General features: G+C 36.5%; 1 pseudogene; it reads right to left on the reverse strand.

The window, feature by feature from the left end:
* Positions 1-3810: 3810 nt before the first annotated feature.
* LOC126080319 (olfactory receptor 8K3-like) lies at positions 3811-4758 on the reverse strand (annotated as a pseudogene).
* Positions 4759-8997: the final 4239 nt, after the last annotated feature.

Consider the following 8997-nt stretch of genomic DNA (forward strand, 5'->3'; position numbering starts at 1 on the left):
CTTCAATCTTTTCTCTGTTTATCATGATGTTGCTCATTGGTCCAGTTCTGAGGATTTTTGTTTTCTTTATGTTGAGGTGCAATCCAAACTGAAGGCTGTGGTCTTCGATTTCCATAAGTAAATGCTTTAAGTCCTCTTCAATTTCAGCAAGCAAGGTTGTGTCATCTGCATAATGCAGGTTGTTAATGAGTCTTCCTCCAATCCTAATGCCCTGTTCTTCTTCATGTAGTCCAACCTCTCAGATTATTTGTTCAGCATACAGATTGAATAGGTATGTTGAAAGAATACAACCCTGATGTGCACCTTTCCTGACTTTAAACCAATCAGTATCCCCTTGTTCTGTCTGAACAGCTGCCTCTTGATCTATGTAAAGGTTCTTCATGAGCACAAATAAGTGTTCTGGAATTCCCACTGCTCGCAATGTTATCCATAATTTGTTATGATCCACATAGTCAAATGCCTTTGCATAATTAATAAAACACAGGAAAACATCCTTCTGGTATTCTCTGCTTGCAGCCAGGATTCATCTGACATCAGCAATGATATCTCTGGTTCCATGTCCTCTTCTGAAACCAGCCTAAATTTCTGGCAGTTCCCTGTTAATATACTGCTGCAGCCATTTTTGAATGATCTTTGGACACATGGGGGTTGCCTACTCTATGGTTGACAAATTTCTATTGCTCCAAGTAGTAAACTAATATATTGAGTTAATAATTATGTAAATAGGTAGGTACATCTGAACTTATACTTTGATGTTATTTCATATATTGTGAACGTTTGGTGGTATTTAAGTAATATAATACCATACTAATTATTTTTTTTAATCTCATCAAGGAGACAATACAGCTTTGTTACTGTTGTTAGTTGCCATTGTATATAGGTAAGACTGGCTGTAATTATGAGATGAACTTCTACTAGAATATGACACAGTGGAAACTGGGAGAAACACCACATGTTTTAGTGAAGGGCAGGCCCCCCACATTTCTAAAATGTTCCATTCACATACGCTGAAAATTAGAATATCACTCTTCCTGTAACTTGACTTCTGAGACTTCCTTACCTCAACATTTTTCTTCACCTCTCCACCAGTTTACTCTTTCTCCAAGGAATCCAGCAATATAATGTAGTACCAAATTGTCACTCCCTCAGCCCCCTCTGCTTGATGGTAACTTTCTCTAATAGAGAAATTATATGCAGATAGTATTTGACACTTGGTGGGAGGGTTCAGTCCTTGGAGAAGGACATCATGGTTTGTGTAGTAGAGTCTATTAAAAACAGGAAGACACTCAGTGAGATAGATTGACAGTGTCTGCAACAATGGGCTCAAATATAGTAATGATTGTGAAGTAGTGCAGGACCAGGCACTCTTTCGTTCTGTTATTCATGGAGTTCTGTGATCAGTATCAACTCCAGACACTGTAAAACAATAACAAATATTAAGATTATTGGGGAACATTAAATACCTTAATGAATCACAGATTATTTCTTATTATAATTCCTATAATGTTTAACTTGTATATCAAGCTCTTCAGTATTTTATCATTCTCTTTCTCTCCCTCTTTCACTATCTTTCTTATTTTCAGGAGCTCCTTCAATGAAAAACTATATAAGTGGATTAGAGAAAATTATTTTCTTTGAGTTGATGGATATCAATGAGTTATGTGCTTTCCTTTGGGTATGTGTGATTGCTGTGATGGGAAGCTCTTGGATGTTTAAGTTAATCATGGCAATTGCCAATATATTTCACATTTACAGCTGGTTCTTTCACATCCTAGGCTATATAAATGGGAACCCGTAAAACTCAATGGTGCTCAACCTTCACAATTTCATGTAGTGCTTCTATCTCTCATCATTGTATCATCTAGAAATTCTCCTCCCAAAAACGTAATGAAGTGCTCAATAACCAAACGTATCACTCAAACATTTGCTCAAGAAGAGGTTTTAATTTTTTTTTTAAAGAAACAGAAAAAAAAAAAAAGTCCAGTAGTGGGGCCTGGTGGCTCTCATGGGTTCAATAGCTCAGCCAAATCAAAGTTAACATATTTGCTAATCCCTTATCCTTAAATTCGTATCCCCCAAATTCAAGTTCACACAGCAAGAAAGTCCAGGAAGCATAAGATGATGGGGAATAAATCTTCTCACAGACCTCCTGTTTTAAAGAAGTAACATCAATCCTATTTTTATTTTTAAAAGGTGGCTGAGCTTTTTGAGGCAAAAGTCTAAAAATCATATCTTAAAATGGGAATTTCCTTGTTTATTTATTTTTAACATCTTCCTTACTAAACCAAAAACCAAACCCATGCCATCCAGTCGATTCTGACTCCTAGTAACCCTACAGGAGAGAATACAACTGCCCCCTAGAGTTTCAAAGAGATGCTGGTGGGTTCGAACTGCTGACTTCTGGGTTCGCAGCTGAGCTGGAACCAGTGTGTCACCATGGCTCCTGTTCCTTACTACTTTATGATAATTCCCGATACTCGCCACTGGACATTTATTATAGACCTGTCCAGACTATGTCCTGCATCCACGTTGTGATGGTTTTCCATTATTTGGTTTGAACAATTCATGCACCCAAATGAATCGATTAGCTTGCTGTGTCAATTTATTAATTCATTGTCTCTATTGAATTTATATTCTCTCCCAGGCATTGTCCTAGGTATTCCCTATTTTATGGTCCCCACTGCTATTTCTCTTCTTCTAACCTGATATTCTCTGTTATCTCAGGGATGACATCATTAATGCAGAAAATTGACATTAAGAAGTTATTTAGACCAGCTGCTATGAATCTGGAACCTGGAACCTGGAGCTAGACCATGTTTGAAACTTGATTGTAAAGCTTAAGACCGCTGTGAACTTGGTATATTTATTTATCCTTTGTGAGCTGAATAATTTGTAAATATTAATAGAACCTGCCTCACAGAGCTGATGTGAAAATTAAATTAATTAAACCTTGAAGAATGCCTGTGATACACCAGTCAATAAGTATGAGGTATTATTACCTGGATGCGCTCATTGTTGCTGTGGAAATCCCTGGTCCCACTCGGCATGACTTGTCTCATCCAGTGAACCAGAGGCTAAAGTGGGAGCGTAGAAAGGCATGTTTATTTCATTGAGCAAGGGAAGAAACAGTTGGAGCTGATGTTGCCGAGACTGCTCAGTGAAAGTGAGGCAAAAGGTTACTTTTAAGGGGATTACAAGTTAGGAAATTCATACAAGCTACAACACCAACATTATTAATCAAATTACTTAGGTGCAATGTGATTTAAATGTAACTTCATGCATCATGTGTTCAGAATATGGTGGTTAAATGCTACCCAGAGATGGAGAATTTACTATGTATGAGGTTTAAAAGGTTATCCTGAATGTCAACATGGCATCTAAAGCAGTTTCTGTCAATTTCCTCTAGTTTGGGTAGCAGTTAAAAGAGGGGAACTAGGATTTTAATGTAAAGCTATGAAGCATATTAAGCAAAGGAACCAGGATTCTAATGTAAAGCTAAGGGGGGTGCCAAGCAAGCTGCTGGAGGCTGACCTTTCAGTTAGCAGCCAAGCACTTTAATCACTGCACCACCAGGGCCCCAACACATTCTCCTCTACTTTAAAATTTAATTATTATATTTGTGATGTACCTCTTCACATCAAGAAAGGCAAAGGTTTTTACTCTTTTGTTCATCAATGTATTTAGAAGAGTGAGTGACACATAGGATATTTATAAATATTTGTAGAATATATTTGTGCTCACTACAACCTATGGAGGCACACGGACAAGGCTTGAAGCCAATCATGTAATTTATAGGAACCACATGATGCATCAAACTGTAGAAAAGATGTTGCATATTTTTTTCCATGTCCTATGTAGGGCATATTTTACATCTTTGTTCCTCAAGCTATAAATTAAGGGATTCAACATGGGAATAACCACGGTGTAAAATATGGAAGCCACTTTATCAGTGTCAAAGGAATGACTGGACTTGGGCTGCATTTACATAAAGATTAACGTCCCATAGAACACAACCACCATGGTCAGGTGGGATCCACAGGTGGAGAAGGCCTTGTGCCTGCCCACAGCTGACTTCATCCTGAGAATGGCCACAAAAATGAACAGGTAAGAAACAAGAACTATTAAAAGGGATGTAATCAAATGAAATGATGCTAAGATGAGAGTGATCAATTGAATTTCATGTTTGTTTGAGCAGAGCAAAAATAACAAGGGATTAGTGTCACAGTAGAAATGACTGATGGCATTGTGGCCACAGAAGGATAAATTAAAAATCTTTATGGTAACTAGAAGAGAAGCAAATGTGCAATAAAGATAGAGGATTGCCACCAGGACCTGACACACCCTTTGTGGCATGATGACTCTGTAGAGCAGAGGGTTACAGATGGCCACATAGCGGTCATAGGACATCGCTGACAGAATAAAAAGTTCACCATTTATGAACAAGAGAAAGAAAGCTAGCTGTGTAGCACAAAAATAATAGGAGATTTTATTTTCATCCACAACAAAATTGACTAGCATTTTGGGTCCCACAGCTGTTGAATAACCAAGATCAGTGATAGCCAGGTGTCTGAGAAAAAAGTACATGGGAGTTTGTAGCCTGGAGTCCATCTTGGTGAGGATGATGATGCCCAAGTTGCCCACTACTGAGATCATGTAGATGATGAGGAACAGCCAGAACAATGGAGCCCACAGCTCTGGGCGGTCTGTGATTCCCATCAGAATGAATTCATTCAGCACTGTTAGATTGTGTTTGTCCATCTTCTACCAGGAAACCTATTCTGGATAGAGACATCAACATAGTCAATAGGTTTCATATAGTATCAACTGGTAGATTTTTATTATAGAAAAGCAATATGCTAGATGAATAAGATAAATCCACACTTTCTAGTATAGTAATTTGAAATTAAACCCACCTCGCACAAATAAGGCGTAGACATATGAAGATACAGATAGAGAGGGAAAGAGGGAAAGAAAGAGAAATCTAACTTGTCATCAGTTGGGTAAAATTTGCTCCCCAAAGAATATTTGTCAATGCCTGAGACATTTTGGATGTCACAACTAGGAGAAGGGTACTACTGGTATCTAATGGAAGCCTGGGAGGTTACTAAACATGCTACTATATTCAGGTTAACTCCACACAATGAGAAAACTTCCAGTCCAAGATGTCACTATGGCAGAAGTTGAGAAACCCTGTGGTAAACATAGAGGTAGAGATAGACACAGATAAAGACATAGGTGTAAGTATGTGACAATGTAGACTTAGATGTACATATATGTACACATATACATGCACGCATGCATACACACAATACATATATATATACACATGTATATTCATGTACATAGATGGGATTCCTGGTGCAGCAGTGGTTAAGAGCTTCGCTGATAACCGAAATTTGACTTTTTGAATCTACCAGCCTCTCCTTGCAAAACCTATGTGGCAGTTCTATTCTGTCCTCTATTGTCTCTCTTAGTCGGAATGAACTTGATGGCAACGAGTTTCATTTTTTTTAATTTTAATACATATACATATATATGAAACAAAAATCTTAAAAAGTTAAAAGTTTTCAGTGGTAGGTATATGGATGATTACTAAATTTTTCTTCATTTATGTAATGACTATTACATAATGACATTTACAAAATTATAATACAAATGTCTATTTCATTAAAAAAAAATTTTAAGTGCAAATTCACAAAATGTGTTTAAAAGCCCTTGTACCACGGGTGGTACAAACTGAAACAACACACTTGACAGGTATTGAACACATGATTAACAAGGACAATCTAATCGGTCATGGTGGGGATTACCTGTCTTTATACAGGGAAATATTCCAGGTGCTAGACCCATGCATACACAGTCTCTGTTATATCTCCACTTGTGGGTTATAGAAAAAGATACTTTCTTTATTCACGTCTGCAAAATGACCACTTCCCTTCAGGGTTGTTGGAAAAATAAATGAGGATTAAATATTTCAATGCATTTAAGGTACCGGATATAAGTATCAAATAACAAGTATATACTGTTGTTGTTTTTTTTTAAACTCATGATAATAAGTTACCTGAAAGGAGTTTTCTTTACATATATATACATAAATTCTTCTAGTGTGACCTAGCTTCTATGTCAGGGTTATGATGATGATGAGTAGGTTGAGTAGTGTGTAATCCATGTAACTGAGCCCAGCTCTTCTCTCCCTGATACTCACTCCATGACTAAAATTGGACCATCAGTGTGCCAATCTTTTGGATGATACATCTTCTACTTTACTTAATATATTTTAATATAAGTTGATGGACTGCTTACCTAAAGTTCTACAGTCCAAAACCACCTGTGGCTCCATGGGAGAAAGATGTGACAGTCTGCTTCCATAGTTATTTACAGCTTTAGAAAACCTAGGGGGTTACTATTGAGTAAGGATCACCTTAACAGCAGTGTCTTTGAATATAAATTTACTTAAAATATGTCCTACCCTAGGAGCACTTTTATTATAACTAACATATACTAAGTTGTTTGTAACTTAGTATATGGAAGCATCTAAGATAGTGAGAGGAATTTTGAACAAATGGGGAGAAAGTGAGGTCCAAGCCATTGATTTTATATAATGAAATTTCATTTAAAAATTCCATTTGGATAAAGAAATCTTCTAGCTTAAACTATTTTATAGTACATAATTCACATAAACACAAATATATTTAAATTAAAATGTATATACATATCCCTAACATACCACACATTAAAAAAAAAAATGGCAGAGAAGGATGAGGATGGCAGTTTAAGGTAAAAAAATTCATAACTTGAAATGATATTATTTACAATGAAAATAATAGTATCAGCAGCCTCTGAGTCAGAAGTAAAGAAGCAAATAGAAAAATATAATCATGTCATATTAAATAACAAAATGGCAACAGAGGAAATACACCCTCTCATATAAAATATTGCTTATAAGGTTGTGACCCTAAACACACACATTGCTTATGTCAGAAATGAAACTATTGGCCTCTTTCCACCTAGAACAAAGAAGAATGAAGAAAACCAAAGACTTAAGGAAGAAATTAGTCCAAAGACATATGGTGCATATGAACCACAGCCTCCTCTAACCTGAGACAAGAAAAACTAGATGGTGCCTGGCTACCACTACAGACCACTCTGACCAGGATCACAATAGAAGGTCTGGGGTAGAATAGTGAAAAAAATGTACAAAAAAATTCAAATTAAGAAAAAAAAGAAAAAGAAAAGGCCTGATTTACTGATTTGAAAGAGGCTGGAGAAAGCCCTGAGACACTTGTACTAAGACAATGTTCTAATACCAAACTATAGACATTGCCAGTGGCCACCTTTGAGCACAATAACAGACGGGCTATTAAATTAAACAATAATGTCTGTGAAGGATGTGCCCCTTAGAACAATCAACTGTAGGAGACCAAAAAGGAAGAAGGTGAGGAAGGACAGGAAAGGAAATCTGACTTTTGGACACAGAGAAGCCAGGAAGGAAATAAGGAGAGTGTTGACACATTTTGTGTAAGAATTTTTGACTGGAAAATGAATTTGCTTTGTAAACTTTCACCTAAAGCACAGTAAAAAAAAAAAAAAAAATTAAGAAGTTCAGAATTGGTTATCAGTAGATATTACAATTAGGAGATCAAGTATCAATGAATGCAATAAAAGCAATGTAAATCTTATTTAGTTGCAATGATGAAAGGCTGAAGAAAAAACGTTCTTATATTGGGTAAGTACTGCTTTTCCTGTAAGGTAAGGGAAGGTAAGAGGACTTCCTCTCAACAGCTTAGGAGTTCCATGGAGAGCACCAAGTTATTTTCCATAGTTTGCTATCTTTGTTGAGTACCTAATTCTCATTTTATAAAGCTATGTTCCTTAAGAAAATTATATCATCTTTCTCTGCCAGATTCCCCTAGGAATTAAAGAATATGGTATATGTTATACTATCGTCATATATAACTGGGTACTTAAAGTTTGCCAAACTCCTAAAAATTGCTTTTCACATCTCAACATGAGTTCTGAGATAGAAATTTATTTCCTCATCAGGAGATTAGCAAAAATGTACATTTATACAGTTTTTTAAAAAATATGTATTATGTACTAAATTACACTTAAAATGGACATATGAAAAGCGTAGAGCCACCTTATAACTATGGATTTAAAAGGACATCAACATTGGAGACTGAATACTGCAGCTTCATAATTCTGCTACAGTATTTCTTGATACTGCATTTGCTTCCTTTACTTTCATATTTGTGCTCTATTATCCACACAGTTAGGCCAGCTGGGTGGCACAAGCAGTTAAGCTCTTGGTTACAAACTGAAAGGTGGGGGATAGTGTCCACTCAGAGGAGCCTTGGAAGAAAGGAGGATCTACTTCTGAAAGTTCACAGCCTTTGAAAAACTATGGACCACAGTTCGCTGACACCCATGGGGTAGCTGGAGGCCAAGTTGACTCCGGGACAATTTTTTTGTTGTTGTTCTGTTAGTTTTTTATTCATAGGATTACTTACATAAAGTAAAAATGTTATTTAGACATTATGGTAATGTTTCAAAGATGCTTATGAGCATTTAGCCTGTGAAACAAATTGTGAATATGTGAAAAAAAAAAATAATAATGTGAAAAAAAGGGGGGAGAGAGATCCTAGTCTCAGGCACTATTGAAAAGTAGAATGCACACAGAACTGACTCAGAAATCTTAATAATTTGCAATGATGTTGCCATTGAATAAAGGTGGGACCCTGTGTCACTAAAACATTTTGGGTATTGGTAAAATATGGAAACAGTTTATCTTTTTACCTGCAATGAAGCCTCTCTTGACTCCCCCAAGTGTTTCGTAACAGGGCAGAGTGAGAACTTATGGATTTTTTTTTTTACCCTTGGTGAGTCTCCCTGAGGAGATGACAGGCAATTTGGTGACTGTTCCTGAAGCACTTGAAAGCTTAACAAAATACCTGGGGGTGGTTGGTTAATTGTTCAGGACATTTTGTATTCACCAGT

Source organism: Elephas maximus, chromosome 7 (assembly GCF_024166365.1).
Source record: "Elephas maximus indicus isolate mEleMax1 chromosome 7, mEleMax1 primary haplotype, whole genome shotgun sequence".
NCBI lineage: Eukaryota > Metazoa > Chordata > Mammalia > Proboscidea > Elephantidae > Elephas > Elephas maximus.